The following is a 21,182-nucleotide window of genomic DNA, read 5'->3' as shown; positions in this document are numbered from 1 at the left end:
TGCTGGGGTTGAAAGACCTGCTGGTGACAAAATTGTCAAGTCAAGCGGAACGCGACCTGTCAACATCTCCTCCTTCACATTCTCCCGCAACTGGGGGTGCGAGGAAAAGGCTCAGAATTCCGAGCCCACCCGCTGGCGGTGATGCAGGGCAGTCTGGAGCGACTGCTGATGCTGACATCTGGTCCGGACTGAAGGACCTGACAACGATTACGGACATGTCGTCTACTGTCACTGCATATGATTCTCTCAACATTGATAGAATGGTGGAGGATTATATGAGTGACCGCATCCAAGTAGGCACGTCACACAGTCCGTACTTATACTGGCAGGAAAAAGAGGCAATTTGGAGGCCCTTGCACAAACTGGCTTTATTCTACCTAAGTTGCCCTCCCACAAGTGTGTACTCCGAAAGAGTGTTTAGTGCCGCCGCTCACCTTGTCAGCAATCGGCGTACGAGGTTACATCCAGAAAATGTGGAGAAGATGATGTTCATTAAAATGAATTATAATCAATTCCTCCGCGGAGACATTGACCAGCAGCAATTGCCTCCACAAAGTACACAGGGAGCTGAGATGGTGGATTCCAGTGGGGACGAATTGATAATCTGTGAGGAGGGGGATGTACACGGTGATATATCGGAGGGTGAAGATGAGGTGGACATCTTGCCTCTGTAGAGCCAGTTTGTGCAAGGAGAGATTAATTGCTTCTTTTTTGGGGGGGGTCCAAACCAACCCGTCATATCAGTCACAGTCGTGTGGCAGACCCTGTCACTGAAATGATGGGTTGGTTAAAGTGTGCATGTCCTGTTTTGTTTATACAACATAAGGGTGGGTGGGAGGGCCCAAGGATAATTCCATCTTGCACCTCTTTTTTCTTTTCTTTTTCTTTGCATCATGTGCTGATTGGGGAGGGTTTTTTGGAAGGGACATCCTGCGTGACACTGCAGTGCCACTCCTAGATGGGCCCGGTGTTTGTGTCGGCCACTAGGGTCGCTAATCTTACTCACACAGCTACCTCATTGCGCCTCTTTTTTTCTTTGCGTCATGTGCTGTTTGGGGAGGGTTTTTTGGAAGGGACATCCTGCGTGACACTGCAGTGCCACTCCTAGATGTGCCCGGTGTTTGTGTCGGCCACTAGGGTCGCTAATCTTACTCACACAGCTACCTCATTGCGCCTCTTTTTTTCTTTGCGTCATGTGCTGTTTGGGGAGGGTTTTTTGGAAGGGACATCCTGCGTGACACTGCAGTGCCACTCCTAGATGTGCCCGGTGTTTGTGTCGGCCACTAGGGTCGCTAATCTTACTCACACAGTCAGCTACCTCATTGCGCCTCTTTTTTTCTTTGCGTCATGTGCTGTTTGGGGAGGGTTTTTTGGAAGGGCCATCCTGCGTGACACTGCAGTGCCACTCCTAGATGGGCCCGGTGTTTGTGTCGGCCACTAGGGTCGCTAATCTTACTCACACAGCTACCTCATTGCGCCTCTTTTTTTCTTTGCGTCATGTGCTGTTTGGGGAGGTTTTTTTGGAAGGGACATCCTGCGTGACACTGCAGTGCCACTCCTAGATGGGCCCGGTGTTTGTGTCGGCCACTAGGGTCGCTTATCTTACTCACACAGCGACCTCGGTGCAAATTTTAGGACTAAAAATAATATTGTGAGGTGTGAGGTATTCAGAATAGACTGAAAATGAGTGTAAATTATGGTTTTTGAGGTTAATAATACTTTGGGATCAAAATGACCCCCAAATTCTATGATTTAAGCTGTTTTTTAGTGTTTTTGGAAAAAAACACCCGAATCCAAAACACACCCGAACCCGACAAAAATAATTCGGTGAGGTTTTGCCAAAACGCGTTCGAACCCAAAACACGGCCGCGGAACCGAACCAAAAACCAAAACACAAAACCCGAAAAATTTCAGGCGCTCATCTCTAGTAATTATACATGCTAACACAGGGGGTTATTCAGATTTGTTAGCAAACCAAAAAAGTTAGCAATTGGGCAAAACCATGCGGCATTGCAGGTGGGGCAGATGTAAGGCACCTACAGAATACTAAAGCATGTAATCTATTATTACTGGTATTTGTAGCCATATGCACCAATTTACACTGCTCCCTGCCCCCTTCAGCATTACATCTCTGGAGTTGGAGGGGGAAGCACTTCAACTTTGGTGAAGCTGGGCATACCTGAGGAGATCTTGCCTCAGTGAAGTTGGCTCAGTAACACACACGCTTTGATATACAGTATATGCAGGACAAATTATGGCTTTGTTAGAACTGTATACATATATATTAGAGATGTCCACTGGACACTTTTTCGGGTTTTGGTTTTGGATCTGGATTTTTTTAAAGAGTTTTATTTTGTTACTACAGTATTATTAGCCTCAATAACATTAATTTCCACTCATTTCCAGTCTATTCTGAACACCTCACACCTCACAATATTGTTTTTAGGCCAACAGGTTGCACCGAGATAGCTGGATGACTAAGCTAAGCGACACAAGTGGGCGGCACAAACACGTGGCCCATCTAGGAGTGGCACTGCAGTGGCAGACAGGATGGCAGTTTTATAAACTAGGCCCCAAAGAGCACATAATGCAAAGGAAAAAAAGAGGTGCAAGATGGAATTGTCCTTTGTTCCTCCCACCCACCCTTATGTTGTTTAATAAGGACATGCACATTTTAATAAACCCATCATTTCAGCGACAGGTGTACCCCCTGGAAAAAGCTTGCCGATTTCTCTGAATCATAACTAGCTACAAACATAACACCCCCATATTTGATGACTTTTAACATTATGAGAAGAGGCAAGAGGAAGAGGACAGTGTCAAGAAGGTGATTAAAAATTAGAGAGGCACACGCAATCAGGAACAACACACAGGCTTTCACCTCAACTCCTATCTTGGTGTGGAACAGAAAGGACTTCAACCAAGCAAATATATAATTACCAGATTACTGGATAAACTGAAAAATAAGGGGCCAAAGCCTGTGAATTTGTACCCCCTTCTCCATTTTCAGGGATTACGATAATGCTGGGATGCAAATAAATTTGTGTATACTCAGGGGCGGATCCAGAAGAAAATGATAGGGGGGGCACCATGGAAGGGGCAAGTACATTTGCGTGCGGCTTCGGTGCATGTGAGGTGGCACTTCTTATACAATGCCCACAGTTGTAGCGCTCATTATGCAATGTCCACTGTACTGGTAGTGCCCCTTATATAGACCCCATAGTAGTGGTGTCCCTTATGCAATGCCCGTATTGCCCCCAGTAGTAATGTTGCCTGTAGTAATGCCCCCAGTCATTATGCCCCCAGTGGTAATGCCCCTGCAGTTATGACCTCAGTAGTTTAGCCACCAGTAGTAATGCCCCCCTATAGTTTGCCCCATTGTAGTTTAGCCCCTGTAGTTATGCCCCCCTTATAGTTTAGCCACCAGTAGTAATGCCCCCCTGTAGTTTGCCCCATTGCAGTTTAGCCCCTGTAGTTATGCCCCCCTTATAGTTTAGCCTCCAGTAGTAATGCCCCCAATAGTTTGGCCCCTGTAGTTATGCCCCCAGTAGTTTGGCTCCCCCTGTAGTTTAGCCCCCAAGTAGTAATGCCCCTGTAGTTTAGCCCCCAAGTAGTAATGCCCCCAATAGTTTGGCCCCTGTAGTTTTGCCCCCAGTAGTTTGGCTCCCCCTGTAGTTTAGCCCCCAAGTAGTAATGCCCCTGTAGTTTAGCCCCCAAGTAGTAATGCCCCCTGTAGGTGCCCCCCAGTAATAATGCCCCCAGTAGCTGCCCCCCCAGTAATAATGCCCCCAGTAGCTGCCCCCCCAGTAGTGATGCCCCCAGTTATAATGCCCCCAGTAGTAATGCCCCCCCTCAGTAGTAATGCCCCTTGTTGATGCCCCCCCCCAGTAGTAATGCCCCTTGTTGGTGCCCCCCCAGTAGTAATGTCCCCCCGTAGTTTCCCCCAGGAGATGCCCCCGCTGCATTAAGGAAGAAAAAAACATAATACTTACCGAGCCCCGTTCCCGCGCCGCTGCAGTCCTCCTTCTGGCTGGCGTCCTCTCCTCAGTACTATGAGAGAGACGTCATGACTGACGTCTCTCCCATAGCGCACGGCGCAGTGACAGCGCCGGAAGCCGGAGCTCAGTACTGAGCTCCTGCCTCCGGCTACCGCTGTGCAGGGAGACGGGCGCCCGCTGGTAACACAATCTCAGCGGGCGCCCGTCATCTCCCTGTGCGGCGCCGACGCCGCGGGGGGGGGGGAAGCCACAAATGACAGGGGGGGCACGGGCCCAAGTGCCCCCCCCCTGGATCCGCCACTGTGTATACTACAGGATCAAGATTGGATATTTTTCCCTCCATGGATTACGGAGACTTATTTTGTGAAAATCTTGTGGGTTTCTTTTTTTCCATTTTTTTTATTTCATTTTTATTTACATATTTTGTGGCAGATACCTTATTTTCGCTTTTCACAGCTCCCACTTACACGCATGTGAGCATACCTGTGTGTCCCAGTTACACACATGTGAGCATACCTGTGTGTCTTGTTTATTTTATTCATATTTTATTTTTAAATAAAGTAGCCCCTTAGATGTTGCAGCAGCCCCTTGTGAGCTCCCACAGCAGCCCCGTATCGGGCAAGTTGAGTTCAGGTGGGTTCGGTACAGTACTAAGCAGGACTGTGCAGTGAATTTGTTTATTATTCAGCCCCTGCCCTAGTGGAGCTTACCACTCTAGTCGAAACTCATTTCATATTACAAGTAGGACTGTGGGAGGAAGCAATGCTAACCTCTGTGCCACCAGCATGCCTCAGCCTGGCAAGCCAGACAGCTTCATGGCTGTTAGCCACCATAAGACTCCATACTCAGCCCTTATTCAGTAACCTCACAGGAGCTCCTGGACCATCTAGTGCTGCAGTGCAATGGAAAGCTGATGCAGTGCAAGATCACTAAAACTTCTTTTAATACCGCGAGCTCTTGTGATAACCCTACACAGCCCTTACATTGTACAATTATTAAGGAGAAAACATTTAAAAAATAAACAAAAAGAACCCTGTACAACAAATGCACATCTTGTAAATAATCCCAAAATGTTGAACATTTAATAATAAATCAAAATTAAGGTTGACTAATTCGAACCATTCATTTGAGTCCCTAACATGAAATAATTGAGAAGAACCTCTAATGCTGGGTACACAGTGCACACTATAAGATATATCTACTAGAGATGAGCGGGTTCAGACAGGGCACCCCTGGAATTATACGTCAGCACCTCTGGATTTATACAGCAGATAGGCAACACTACTGGATTTTTACAGCATAGGCAGTACCCCTGGAGAATTACACAGCACAGCAGACAGGCAGCAGCACCCTGGACTTAAACGGCAATGGGGCAGCACCCCTGGACTGATAGGGCAGAGGGGAAGCACCCCATATAGGACAGCATCCCTGGAATGATGTGGCAGATAGAATTGCAAGATAGAATTGTCCTTAGGCCCTCCCACCCACCCTTATATTCTATAAACAGGACATGCACACTTTAACAAACCAATCATTTCAGCGACACGGTCTGCCACATGACTCTGGCTGAAATGATTGGTTTGCTTGGGACCCCACAAAAAAAGAAGCAATTAATCTCTCCTTGCACAAACTGGCTCTACAGAGGTAAGATGTCGTCCTCATCCTCACAGAGAAATAATTCCACACCAAAGAGGTGGATGTTTAGGTATTTTGCCCTGGCATGACAATGGGCATTTTCTTCCCATGGCCAACAACTGTCTCCACTGGTGCCTTATTCAAGCAAACCACATCACCATCAGAATCCTCATCGTCAACTTACTCCTCAGCACCAGCTACTCCAATATCCTCCTCATCCTGGTGTACTTCTACAGTGACATCCTCAATCTCAACATCAGCAACTGGACTGGCGGTGCTCCTCCCAGCACTTGCAAGGGGTGTGCAAATGGTGGTAGGAGCCTCCTCTTCCCATACAATCTTGGGAAGGTCAGGCCTAGACATCGCAACAGCGGACACACTTGGACTCTCCTTGGGTATTTGTGATATCTTTGAATGCACATTTGTTTTTTCATGTGCTTTATCAAACTTTATTTTTTTTTCAAGAGGGAGGGGGGCTTACATCTTCATGGGAAGCAGAACCCCCAGTCATGAACATAGGCCAAGGCCTTAGCCTTCCCTTGCCACTTCGTGTTGTGAATGGCATATTTCCAATTTTACGTTTCTTATTAGATAATTATTATTATTATTATTATTATTAATTTTTTTTGTTATTAATTTTTGCTTCTTGGATTTTACATGCTCTCTATGACACTGGGCATTGGCCTTAGCAGATGACGTTGATGGAATTGCATCGTCACTGTCATGAATTGTGGCAGTAGCAGCTTCAGCACTAGTACTAGGAACTGGAAGTGGTTTCTGATCTTTCACTATTTTTTCCTCCAAATTTTTGTTCTCTATTTCACAGGACCCCTTTATTATTACAGCACATAGAACAGTGGGGGTCATTCCGAGTTGTTCGCTCTGTAAATTTCTTTGCATCGCAGTGTTTTTCCGCTTAGTGCGCATGCGCAATGTTCGCACTGCGACTGCGCCAAGTAAATTTGCTATGCAGTTAGGAATTTTACTCACGGCTTTTTCATCGTTCTGGTGATCGTAATGTGATTGACAGGAAGTGGGTGTTTCTGGGCGGAAACTGACCGTTTTATGGGAGTGTGTGAAAAAACGCTACACGTTTCTGGGAAAAACGCGGGAGTGGCCGGAGAAACGGAGGAGTGTCTGGGCGAACGCTGGGTGTGTCTGTGACGTCAAACCAGGAACAACAAGCACTGAACTGATTGCAGATGCCGAGTAAGTCTCGAGTTACTCAGAAACTGCACAGAGATGTCTTATCGCAATATTGCGAATCTTTCGTTTGCAATTTTAAGATGCTAAGATTCACTCCCAGTAGGCGGCGGCTTAGCGTGTGCAAAGCTGCTAAAAGCAGCTTGCGAGCGAACAACTCGGAATGAGGGCCGGTGCCCCTTTATTTTCACAGCACCCCTGTATTTTAATAACACCCCTTTATTTTTACAGCATACAGGACAGGGCCAGTGTACCTTTATTTTAACAGCACCCCTGTATTTTTAAAGTATACAGAACAGGGCCAGGGGACCTTTATTTTAATGGCACCCCTGAATTTTTACAGCATACAGGACAGGACCAGCACCTCTGTATTTTAACAACACACCCCAGTATTTTAACAGCATACAGGACAGGGCCAGCACCCCTGTATTTTAACAACACTCCTGTAATTTTACAGCATACAAGACAGGGCCAGTGTACCTTTATTTATACAGCACCCCTGTATTTTTTACAGCAAACAAGACAGAACCAGCACCCCTGTATTTTCATAGCACCCCTGTATTTTTACAGCATACAGGACAGGGCCAGTGTAACTTTATATATACAACACCCCTGTATCTTTTTACAGCATACAGGACAGAACCAGCACCCCTGCATTTTCACAGCACCCCTGTATTTTTACAGCATACAGGACAGGGCCAGTGTACATTTATTTTAACAGCACCCCTGTATTTTTACAGCATACAGGATAGGACCAGCGTCCCTGTATTTTAACATCAACAACACCCCTGTATTTTTACAGCATAGAGGACATTGCCAGCACCCCTGTATTTTAACAACACCCCTGTAATTTACAGCATACAAGACAGGGTCAGTGTACCTTTATTTATACAACACCCCTGTATTTTTTACAGCATACAGTACAGAACCAGCACCCCTGTATTTTTACAGCATACAGGACATGGCCAATGTAACTTTATTTATACAACACCCATGTATTTTTACAGCATGCAGAACAGAACCATCACCCATGTATTTTAACAACAGCCCTGTAATTTTACAGCATACAAGACAGGGCCAGTGTACCTTTTTTACAACAACCCTGTATTTTTTACAGCATACAGGACAGTGCACCTGTACAGCACAGTGACTGGGCAGCAACACCCATGTACAGCACCCCTAACAGCACAGGACGCCACAGTGACAGGACAGTTCACCTAACAGCACACAGGACAGCACCCCTAAAGAGCACACACTGACCCCACCCGACGCCACCACCCACAGAGAGACAGAGGTCTGTCTCACTCACTCTCCAAGTCCGAAGTGAAAATGGCAGCATTGCATGGCTCCTTATATGGACTCCAAAACCCGTGAGAATCTGACAGCGGAATGATGATGTTTTGCCTCGTTGTGGGATCCGAGTCAGTCGGGAAGTCCCGAGCCGGACTCGGTTCCCGGCTCGGATTGCGACATTCGGGAGGGGGGATTTCAGATCTCTTCAGATCTGAACCTGCTCATCTCAAATATATATATATATATATATATACAAGCAGAAAGTTCAGCACTCACCAAAGCAAGCTCACTTATCTTCACAACATCAATAAACAAATGATGGGGGTTTAGTTAGTGAATTGGCCAATGCACGGAAGCCTGCAAACCGCTCGCCAAGGTAAGTAGGTGGCCATGGGCTACATGCACCCCACCCTATGAGTGGTGAGTGCAGACACTGCACCCCGCTTCTGGGATGGTGAGTGCTGTGGTTTTATATTTGTTGGTATATATATATATATATATATATATATATATATATACATACATATATACAGTGTGCAAAATGAACTGCGGCACTCCAAGTAAGTAAAGTATGTATTTTAGTGAAAAAACAGCGTTACAGCATACTACCAAAGCTGACGTTTCGGTACACACAGGTCCCATTTCAAAGCTAAACAGTAGTGTAACCAGAAAAGAAAATAAGAAAGAGTTCTTACTTAAATAAGCTGAGACCCCCACCATCAGAGAGAGCCGGGTCCGGTCAGCGTCTACCGCGACTTCCGTCCGCAGGTGTCATTTCCGGTGACGTCAGCCCACTGGCGTCGGCTTCTCCATGGCAACACGGCTTTCCTTGCCTGGTTACCAGACTCCAGGTGCCAATCATTCACCCCGGATCCCCCTGAAGGCAAAAGAACTGCACTGTAGTAGAGACAGTAAGAAAGGCATGCATATATGAATATATCAAGCATAATATACCAAAATATTTCAATAGTAGTCCAGCTGTGTAGGATTCATATAACCAATTTATTAATGCCTCAAAAACTGCAATCCCAGCCTAACGGAGTCAAAACAGTGTAGTGTACTATAAACTGCCTATGTTATTGTTGTAGGCAAAGCTCAAATATAAACAATAGTGAGAAGCTGGTGCTTAATGGTACACTGAAAGTTAGTGCATAATGCCTAAATTGGACTAATAATACAAGCATCAATTTATATCATATGGACGGTTATGATGTCTTATGCAAAGCCATACTCTATATACAGTATAGCGTTAAAGAAAAGCGTTCCAATTGTGACGTTCATTCAATCCAGCCGGATAGCGTTCCAATTGTGACGTTCATTCAATCCAGCCGGATAGAATGTTCAAATAATGGATCCGCTTAGTTTCACAACGTAGACGTTTTCCATTGCGATCACCTCCTCTCAGTGATAGTGGAATATGATCATCATAACCGTTTTCTTTTCTGGTTACACTACTGTTTACCTTTGAAAACAAACGGTAGTATGCTGTAACGCTGTATTTTCCCTATAAGACATACTTTACTTATTCGGAGGGCCGCAGTTCATTTTGCACACTGTATCAATTCTATACTGAAGGCACCCTCTAGTTTTTCGAGTTCGAGTGTGGGTTCACCCACATGGATTATATAAATATATATATATCCAAAGAAGGTTGCACTCACATCTTCAAAATAAGCAACAACTGGGGTGTCCACTCCAATGTCAGAGCATTGCAATTATAGAAAGTTAATAGAGGCACTCTCCAGATTTTTCTAATATGCAAAAAATATTCTCATTTATTTTGATATACGTTACATAGTCCACTTGGTCACATGAGATAGTGTCCTCAAGCGCTTTCGGCCCACAGCGGGCCTTCCTCAGGAGGCTATACACAGTAACTGCATAACAAGTGATAAAATCAAGCAACAAATAATCCCAGGCATCCAGCAGTAAAGATGGTCATGCCTGACTTGCTCTATATACACCTTATCCCAATTGAAATTGGCGCCAAAAACGCCCCCTCATGACATCATAATAATGCAACGTATTAGACATCAGTATACATCCTATATCCAGGCAACATGCCGCATCAATGAAAAGAGAAATAGCTCAATGTACATTCGTGTTGTGCACAAAAGAAATAAACCAAATGCCACTTACAAATCAATGTAATCCCGCCACGGAATCCGTGGTTAGTTCACAAGCACAGCCCCTCCAGTCCATGAGGCGCTCGTGTCATCAGGACAGAGGAGGGACAGCGCCATCTCTCCCCAGCCGTTCCTAGGCCACACGGACCACTTCCAGCCCCGTGAGCCGCATATGTCACCCGGGCGGAAGTGAGGTTGCGCCGTGTGGAGCGCAAACAGGAAGTATCTCCGCAGCATCACCATTGTGTTGAATGTAATATAGTTAGTAAAAAAACAACTTTGCCTTATCCCTTATATCAAAGCAAATAAGTACAATCGCCATCCATTATATCATTTACCGTATATATAAACACCATAGCAACACGAATGTACAATACTATTCCAGGTGTTAGAGCCAGTCAATACAGTTAAAAACAGTCCCCATTCGATATTAAACACTACAATATGGCTACTAGTGGGAAGGTCAATGGGCACACCCATAGTAATATTAAAGAGACTTATCCAACAACTTCATATGGCTAGATAGCCAACACCTCATGGGGGCGTGAAAACCCCCACAATTACCTACCCTTAAGCAGTCACAGTGTGTGAGATAAAAAATATATATAAACAAAGAACAATGTATATGTGTGTGTGTGTGTGTGTGTGTGATTAGACAAACAACACTAATTATTATTATGTTACACATATATAACAAAATCCACATATGCATATTCACACACATATAAAACAGTATGTGTGTGTACAGTGTGTGTGTCGGTCAGGATTTATAAATAGCAGCTTAGAACATATCTCTACAAAATAAGAAAAAAAATGAGAAAAAAAGAATAAAAAGTCCTTCCTCAGCGTAGAATTTTTTTTAAAGGATTAGATTAATTGAGTCCATTGGGCACCACCGAACCCAATCTATGGATCCACCTTGCTTCTAATTTCTTTAGGAGCTGTTAACTTAGGATGTCAGGATGTAACACCAGTATAGTATGGTAGAAGGTACGGGATATAATTCTGTTGTCATAGATGCTGTTACTCAATAGGACCATTTGCCAAGGTTTTCCTGTAGTTAATGGTATTATGGTTACGTGTAGTAAGCTTGCCTGTGTTATTCCATCATTTTGCTGCACATATCTAAAATTCATTGGGTTATCGGCTCATGTTTTCTGATGCATAATGTACGGTCTATGTTTATTTATATGTGCAAGTATATTTACATGTGCAAGTTTGTGTATCTTTTATGCTCTTTAGCAATATCATTGCTGTGGTTCCATGTATAACAGCGTTGCTATGGTGATATTATGCATTGTATTCAATGTTGTGATGGGTTGCCGGGTTACCTGTACAGCGTGCGCCGCGTTCATACGCGGTGAAGTCACTTGTCTGCGCCAGAGGCTTGGGACGGGATTCCCACGCCCGGGAGCGCCGCCAATCACTGGGCTGCAATATGTTGTTTAGTGGGGATTTAAAGTGAGTTTTTTCTGTTGTTTGTATGTTTACCTGAAGAAAACTCAAATATTTGAGTTTGAAACTTTGTAATTAGCAAACGTGCTTCTGTCAGTTTCTTTATGAAGTGGTTTTGAGTGCCGTACGTCTGTGCTACTATATCTTCTTTGTGTAAGGGCACCAAACCCAGCTGTAAGTACCTTGTGGAGTGCCGGGGCTTCTGATATATATATATATATATATATATATATATATATATACACTGCTCAAAAAAATAAAGGGAACACTTAAACAACACAATGTAACTCCAAGTCAATCACACTTCTGTGAAATCAAACTATCCACTTAGGAAGCAACACTGATTGACACTCAATTTCACATGCTGTTGTGCAAATGGGATAGACAACAGGTGGGAATTATAGGCAATTAGCAAGACACCCCCAATAAAGGAGTTGTTCTGCAGGTGGTGACCACAGACCACTTCTCAGCTCCTATGCTTTCTGGCTGATGTTTTGGTCACTTTTGAAAGCTGGCGGTGCTTTCAGTCTAGTGGTAGCATGAGACGGAGTCTTCAACCCACACAAGTGGCTCAGGTAGTGCAGCTCATCCAGGATGGCACATTAATGCGAGCTGTGGCAAGAAGGTTTGCTGTGTCTGTCAGTGTAGTGTCCAGAGCATGGAGGCGCTACCAGGAGACAGGCCAGTACATCAGGAGACATGGAGGAGGCTGTAGGAGTGCAACAACCCAGCAGCAGGACCGCTACCTCCGCCTTTGTGCAAGGAGGAACAGGAGGAGCACTGCCAGAGCCCTGCAAAATGACCTCCAGCAAGCCACAAATGTGCATGTGTCTACTCAAACGATCAGAAACAGACTCCATGAGGGTGGTATGAGGGCCCGACGTCCACAGGTGGGGGTTGTGCTTACAGCCCAAAACCATGCAGGACGTTTGGCATTTGCCAGAGAACACCAAGATTGGCAAATTCGCCACTGGCGCCCTGTGTTCTTCACAGATGAAAGCAGGTTCTCACTAAGCACATGTGACAGACGTGAAAGAGTCTGGAGACGCCAAGGAGAATGTTCTGCTGCCTGCAACATCCTCCAGCATGACCAGTTTGGCAGTGGGTCAGTAATGGTGTGGGGTGGCATTTCTTTGGGGGGCCGCACAGCCCTCCATGTGCTCATCAGAGGTATCCTGACTGCCATTAGGTACCGAGATGAGATCATCAGACTCCTTGTGAGACCATATGCTGGTGCGGTTGGCCCTGGGTTCCTCCTAATGCAAAACAATGCTAGACCTCATGTGGCTGGAGTGTGTCAGCAGTTCCTGCAAGACGAAGGCATTGATGCTATGGACTGGCCCGCCTGTTCCCAAGACCTGAATCCAATTGAGCACATCTGGGACATCATGTCTCACTCCATCCACCAACGCCACATTGCACCACAGACTGTCCAGGAGTTGGCGGCGGATGCTTTAGTCCAGGTCTGGGAGGAGATCCCTCAGGAGACCATCCGCCACCTCATCAGGAGCATGCCCAGGCGTTGGAGGGAGGTCATACAGGCACGTGGAGGCCACACACACTACTGAGCCTCATTTTGATTGTTTTAAGGACATTACATCAAAGTTGGATCAGCCTGTAGTGTGTTTTTCCACTTTAATTTTGAGTGTGACTCCAAATCCAGACCTCCATGGGTTAATAAATTTGATTTCCCTTGATAATTTTTGTGTGATTTTGTTGTCAGCACATTCAACTATGTAAAGAACAAAGTATTTAATAATAATATATTCCATTCATTCAGATCTAGGATGTGTTATTTTAGTGTTCCCTTTATTTTTTTGAGCAGTGTATATAGGTGTGGATCATTAGGTCGACAATTTTTAGGTCGACCACTATAGGTCGACAGTCACTAGGTCGACTGGGTTTGAAGGTCGACAGGGTTTCTAGGTCGACATGTTCTAGGTCGACGGGTCAAAAGGTCAACATGAGTTTTTCATGTTTTTTTGGTGTCGTTTTCTCCGTACAGTGACCGGGAAGCCCAATTAGTGCACCGTGTCTTCGCTCGCCATGCTTCGAGCAAGGTGCCTCGCTCCGCTACCGCTGCGCTCAGCACAGGTTACCGTTCCCAATCGTAGTCCGCGTGGATCGTTAAGTATGAAAAAGTTCACGTCGACCTTTTGCCCTGTCGACCTAGAACATGTCGACCTATAAACCCTGTCGACCTTGGAAACATGTCGACCTAGTGACTGTCGACCTGTAGTGGTCGACCTAAACATTTTCGACCTAGGCACTGTCGATCTTCAGACCGGATCCCATATATTTATATATATACTTATATATATATATATATATATATATATATATATATATATATACTTTTTTTTTCTTTATGTTAAATGTTCTGTTAATGAGCTATAATTATGAGCTTGTCTGCACCGAGGGATAGTTACAGAACTGAGCATAAAAAGATAGCACAAAGGCTCCATCTACAGTGTACGATGACAAGTGAATCGTTAACAGCACCTATTATTGTAATGGTTTATAGCTCATTAATGTTGGTTATGAAAGGTTAATACTCAATATTAACTTATATTGCTAGGGGTGTGTTGTAACCATTATCACAACTTAAGCATTATGCCATCCATCCCATCACTTACAGCTTTTTCTGGAGCTTTCACTGTGTAACCCTCTCAGCCTCCAGCCCTTCATATTTTTGATTATTAATGACTGGAATGAGAGCAGAGTACAGGGATTGACGGCTCCACCAGGTCTAATAACTAACGCTCTTACACCCTTATTTATGTGACAACAATGTTATTGCCACAAACATACATTGGTATACTGTACTGTTCTCAAATGTTACCAGATGGGGGTTGTGGTGCACGACTGCAGCAACATGTGTAGTAAGGATTTTATTCACAGGTTCTTGATTCATTTAAATTATCCAGCATTTAGCTACAAGAATAGAACAGCGAACCCTGGGGAAATTTTTTTTCCACTTCTTATTCAAGAATCAAACTGGTGTAGATTATAGTTTATGCTCGCAGAACTATGATTCAGACCTATTACAGAACTCACATTTAGTCAAGACTTCACCAAGACTGACCATCAGGTCTTGCCAATATTGGGCAAAGCAGCAGAGAACAAGCTCCACATTGTAAGAGTTGCTATACAAGGGTTTCTAACCACTGCCATCGAGGCACACTAACAGTCTAGGTTTTAAGGACAGCCATACTAGAGCACAGTTGGCTAATTTAGTACCTCAGTAATTTTGATGTTACCATCTGTTTCAATCATGGATGCCTAACCCTAATTGCCCCATCCGCTATTCTAAACCTAACTCTGCCCTAAGTGCCTAACACAAACTTTAACCCTTAACCCTAACCCTAAAAATCATGAAGAATCATTTAAAACCATGTGTCGATCTTTTTTGTTTCAACCACTAACGTCTACCTTTTGACCCGTGTTGACCTTTTGACCCTGTCAACCTATTGACTGTCGGTCATCTAGTGTCGACCTATTTATTGTCTCTCTATTTACTGCCTATCTTTCATCTGGATACCCGAGTATCCAGCATCTGCTCAACCTGCTGTTGGATCATCTGAAAATTCTACATAGCCTTCCAAGGATTCTTCTGTCCAGTGTTCATCATCAGTCAAATTTCCCAAGATCCATGCCAATGCCCAACTCCAAATCTATTTCAATGGGGATCTTGACCAATTCCACTCTATGGTGCAACAATGTGACATGTATTTCCAGACTGCATTACCGACAGATTGTATGGTAATACCTTCTCTTATTCTCTTAGCCTCCAAAGGGGAAGCATTGGAGTGGACTAACCAACTTGTAGAATCTAGAGATCCTGCTGCAGTCACAAGCTGTGACACGCCCCCAAAATGCTCGCAACACGACTGCGTTTGAGTGCACTGGTGTCAAGAGGGGTGGAGTGGGTACTAATTACTCAGACCCAGGTTTGCTGGAGGGGCCCGGCGGGGCCCAGATCCACCAACCCTTCCTGAGTATACTTACCTTGATCCGGGAATCTGTTCCCTCCTCCTCTGCGGTTCCATGTTAACATTGCCAACTTCCGTAAGATGGCACCGCAGAGTGAAAGCAAAGACTCTCTAGTGCATATGTGCCATCATCTCGAATATCACTGAGAAGTTTACACCTACCGAGGGGGATGGACCCACTACCTGGATCAAGCAAGGTAAAATGCCACCCTCGCCGACATCCCCCCTTCTTAATCTTAACAGCACCCCACTGTGGGGCAATTCGTTTTTTAATATGTATTTTTTCCTATTGGACTAGACTATCACAGCACATGTGCAGTGCGACTTAGACACAAGCACAAAATTGCTCCACTGTGTACAACATCAACGCTGTGCTCATCTCTGAATAAGATCCCTTTGACCGCAAGCAAGAGGGGTGGCTACAGCTGAGGGGGCATGGCCACAGCTGAAGATAGCTCAAGCCATGTCACGAGTCAGAGGGACCTAACCTCACGGCACACCCCTATATATGGTGTGGCCACAGCTGAAGATATCTGAAGGGGATGCATCCACAGCTTACAGGGTATGCCACAAATCAGGGAACCTAGCCTCATGGCACACCTCCATCTACCTGTATGCTGGGCTAGCCAAGCAGAACGCCAGTAGGCTGCACTGCTCAGCCAGCCCCCCTGCCTCTGTGTGACTGGACCGACCCATCAAGCCATCGGCCCTACTGGCATTTGCCAGAATGGCCAGATGGCCAGTACGACCCTGACCAGATGCATTTTCATGGTCTTACTGAGCCCTGGTATTGATGTGAATGGCTTTTTCTTTACTACCCAAGCAACTTTTATATATATTTTTTTTTACTGACAGTTTCAACTTATTTTTTTATTTCATATCCATTAGCTATGAAAAAAGCAGAGGAAAAAAATCACTAACGTATATAGTTATCCATAATTGTCCCACAGTTATTTTACATATTCAGAGCAATCTCAGAAAATTACTTTGGAATGTATTTTTCTAGTCTCAGAATAGAGAAAAGAAATACATGTAAAAGTCAAAGTTTTAGAGAATCACTGGGAAAAAAACAGGGTTAATTATTTATTTATTTATACTTTTATCTCCCCCCCCCCCCCTCCCTCATTTTATATTGATGTCTAGTAAGCATGATAAGCCAATTTTGGTTATTTAGTGGGTGGTGTTTTGTGAGTGTACATATGATACATTACACTTATTTAATTCTAAACTTCCTACCCATCATTTTGTAACCAGTATGAATGTAGGTGTTAGAAGGACATTGGCCCTCATTCCGAGTTGTTCGCTCGGTAATTTTCTTCACATCGCAGTGATTTTCCGCTATTTGCGCATGCGCAATGTTCGCACTGCGACTGCGCCAAGTAAATTTGCTATGAAGATTGGTATTTTACTCACGGCATTACGAGGTTTTTTTCTTCGTTCTGGAGATCGGAGTGTGATTGACAGGAAGTGGGTGTTTCTGGGCGGAAACTGGGCGTTTTATGGGAGTGTTTAAAAAACCCTACCGTTTCTGGGAAAAACGCGGGAGTGGCTGGAGAAACGGAGGAGTGTCTGGGCTAACGCTGGGTGTGTTTGTGACGTCAAACCAGGAACGACAAGCACTGAACTGATCGCACTGGAAGAGTAAGTCTCGAGCTACTCAGAAACTGCACAGAGAAGTCTTTTCGCAATATTGCGAATCTTTCATTCGCAATTTTGATAAGCTAAGATTCACTCCCAGTAGGCGGCGGCTTAGCGTGTGCAAAGCTGCTAAAAGCAGCTTGCGAGCGAACAACTCGGAATGAGGGCCATTGAGAGTACTAGGACATTGTTGCCTTTGTACTAAGCCTTGTACAGACATAAAATGGAGAGAGATAAAGTACCAGCCAATCAGCTCCTAGCTTCAATGTTACAGGCGGTGTTTGAAAAGTTAAGAGCTGGTTGGTTGGTTGGTACTTTATCTCCATCCACTTTATCTCTCGCCAAGGCTTAGTACATAGATCCTTAAGGGCCAGATTCAGAGATGTAGGCAAACCTGATGGTTTACTTACATCTCCGATGTTATCAGATCTGCATATGTACAGCATCTGTATTGCGCATGTGCAGATCTCTTTCTGCAACAGTGGTCGCAGTGTCCCCTACAGTAAATGGCAGCATGATTTACATACTGCGGCCACTTGGTGGGTGCACGGAAGGGTGGCGACTGGGAGCATTTCAGGAAATGCATCCTGCCCCCATTTTCTGGGCGTCCCAAAGCCAATGGCTGCATCCTTAAATGCAGCGTCACTGGCCCCTGCTGTGGGAAAATCAAAATACCAGCGAACCTGAGTGATCTGATGGATATTCCGATGACCAATGTTCATGTAGGATGACGATGATAGGTCTTCGGATGCAGGAGAGGATCACCGGAGCCGGCTGGTGTCTATTTACACAAGCAGCAAAGGAGCAGTGAAAATTATGCTCATTATTCCTTTGTGGCATTACGCAATTATTTGTATACAGTAATGTCCAGTATTACGGGTAACATAGAAAATTTGACGGCAGATAATAACCACTTTGGCCCATCTAGTCTGCCCTTTTAGTCACATAAGTGAAATCAGTTAGAGCAAACGTCTTATGTTGGGAGGAGCTGGCCAGACACTGTCGGATTAAGCTGGTTGTTCCTAGTCAAAGTAACTTAACAGGAAATAAAATTAAATGTTTTCATAGATAAGATATTTTGCAACCCAAGCCAAAGATATGAACCCTGACTTATCCTTTAATTTTCCAGATATAAACATTGGATAAACAATGTTTGTAATTTAGTAGTGCTGTAGAACTTATATGTTACCACTTGTATTACGGACATGTAATTCACTTGGTCACTAGCTGTTGTGGCTGGTGTTTCTGGGTTTAGCCACATCACCCCCCCCCCCCCCCCCCCACCTTCTGCCTTTACCTCCTTACTCCCCAATTCTCTTTCTCTCTTCTTCTCTATTTCTTTACCCATTTCAGTGCCTCTCTCATCTCCTTAATTCCCCTCCCTGTCTCTCTTCACTGGTGCCTCTTTGAGGAACCTCCAAGACTGCAGTCTGTGCCACGGCCTCCAGCCACTGTGACCAATTACCCCAGGGTGAGGTATTGGTAGCAGAGTGGAGGCTGTAGCCATGAGCAGGTACAAAGACAGGAGTAGCTTTGTCCACTGTCCAGCTCCACTGCACCTGTTCTAGGCAGACAGCTACCAGAATTGTATTATAGATAACTGTACTTCCTGAGGCCATGGTAAAATAGGGAATTCTCCTTGTTCATGAAAGATTGATGCACACACATGACATTAAAGCTACGATGAGCCTGGTCCTCAGGACTAGTTTGCCCCAAGGCACCTGCTTCTTTTATACCTGTCTCTCACCCCAGCCTCAGTGTAACAGAAGAACCTTTACTTCATTAAGCCATGAATAATGTTCATTTGGGCAGTATGTTATGATAAAAAGGAAAAGTTCTTAGTAATTGGGCAATGGTTGGATTCAGTGATTATTTTAGGTAAGACTTTGAATTAACGCCTTTCATTGTACTGGTGTGTGTCATTTATATAAAATACCACAAGTACAATATTGATAGCAATGCAAGCTAGCCCTAAAAGATTCTCATTTGCATAAAATGCCAGCTGAAAAGCCCCACAGCAGGAACCATGAATGGACAGGAGAGGATAAGTGTTTTTTGGTTGAAAATGTTTTCTACTGCCCAGCTTTAAAAGCCCTTTTCTGAAAACAACCCTTGCACTTGGGCCAATTACAGAGGAAGCACCATCTAGCCATTTGGGTGGTATTCATGTGACCGGCGGTCGGGAGACCGACAGTCACATGACCTCTTCCAGCATCCCGACCCCTCACTATCCCAATGGTCAGCATGCCGACCAACAGGGACTATTTCCACTCGTGGATGTCCACGACACCCATAGAGTGGGAATAGACCCCGTGGCGACCGCAGGTCGCCACCGAGCCCGCACTCGCCCCTCCCCGCTGGGATCCCGGCGTCGGTATGCTGCCAGGATCCCGGCATCGGTAAGCTGACCGGCGGTCTCCTGACCGCCGGTCAGCCATACTACACCCTAGCCATTTATCTAATGAAGCACTTTAGCCATCGTGATCTGCATTTGCTGTGGCCTCTCACATACTAAACACCTGTATGTGAATGTGGTTCATTTTAATTTAAGCAACAAGATTGACACCCCACGTGACAAGTGCTGGAGTGCACCATTTATTACTATGAAGAGTGCTCATTTGTATGTAGGGCTGTTCCTTGGTGTCTATGATAAGCCTTGACCTTTGATTTGAGCCTTTTATACTCTAATTAACACTCGAGAGCTATTCATTTTCCAGCCAAGAAAATGTCTTCCTTCTGAGGTTTATTTACAAACCACTTCTCGTGTTTCAACACATTGATTTAATACAAGATCTAAAGCTATATAATTACAAGTTATTACTCTTTGTTTTATATTTTATTAATAGTTTCTGAGTGATTCACTTTTCTTATTTTGATCGTTGTGGAAGTGGCGTGTAGGAGTTGTAATTAGCTTATCTATTTGTTGATTTTCAATTTTATTGGTTGGCTGCCAGTGAACCCTATAATCAAACTATTAAATCAAATTTCCCAGTGACAGAAATTGTAAAGAAGTCGGTTTTAAAAGCTTTTCATTTAGCAGAGAAATTATGTTTTAGCTATATTACATGTATTCCTTTCTCACTGTAAAATCATTGGCAGGAGTACTGTGTATACAGCGCACAATGCAGATCAAGGGCAAAATGCAGCCAGAACTGACAGCTGCCTTGTGTTCAATCAGGTTTGGGGGCACAGGTCCAATATTGGGCACTGCACAAGTCACAGCGAGAGAGCAGTGTTATAAATCAGGTGTCAACTAGAAAGATATACATCCTGATGTAATGGCTTGACGTTCTATTCACTAACCTGTACTGCACCGAACTGGGATAACACTGTTAAAGATCACAGCAGAGATTTATTAATCCCATAGAGCAGGCATTCCCAACCACGGTCCTCAAGGCACACCAACAGTGCAGGTTATAGTGATATCCAGGCTGCAGCACAGATGGTTAAATCAAAATAACTGAGCTACTAATTAAGTTACCTGTGCTGAAGCCTGGATATCACTAAAACCTGCACTGTTAGTGTGCCTTGAGGGCCGTGGTTGGGAATGCCTGCCATAGAGGAATAAGAAAATTGGGCAACATACTGTATTTTGTTACCATGGGTCCCTCCCTCATATAAGCAATTTCTGGTTTACTTATACGGTCAGGCATGTATTACATACTTGCTGTTCTACCCGTTCTTCGCATGGGAGTTCTGATTTTCACGGTTGTAAATATAAAGTGTGTTAAAAATTCGGTAAATCTATAGAGCTGTAAATTTGAGACGTCTTAATATAAGCAAATATTAAGCCATGGTTCTTGGCGTTACCCAAGAAGCACCCGTAGCAGATACGGTAAAAA

The 21,182-nt window shown here is 44.5% G+C and overlaps 1 long non-coding RNA gene across 2 annotated transcripts in view; it reads right to left on the bottom strand.

Annotated features, from left to right (window-relative positions):
• The window catches only part of LOC134943778 (uncharacterized), a 368,858-nt gene that overhangs the window by 139,557 nt on the left and 208,119 nt on the right, over positions 1–21,182 (bottom strand). The window contains exon 3 of one of the 2 annotated variants that reach the window (XR_010181747.1): positions 8,825–9,026. This is a non-coding gene — a long non-coding RNA (uncharacterized LOC134943778). The remainder of the gene's footprint in view (positions 1–8,824; positions 9,027–21,182) is intronic. The other variant, XR_010181746.1, reaches the window with a different exon arrangement.

Source organism: Pseudophryne corroboree, chromosome 7 (genome assembly GCF_028390025.1).
Source record: "Pseudophryne corroboree isolate aPseCor3 chromosome 7, aPseCor3.hap2, whole genome shotgun sequence".
Taxonomy (NCBI): Eukaryota; Metazoa; Chordata; class Amphibia; order Anura; family Myobatrachidae; genus Pseudophryne; species Pseudophryne corroboree.
The sequence above is the reverse complement of the archived record's forward strand: the minus strand, read 5'-3'. Positions and strand labels throughout refer to the sequence as shown.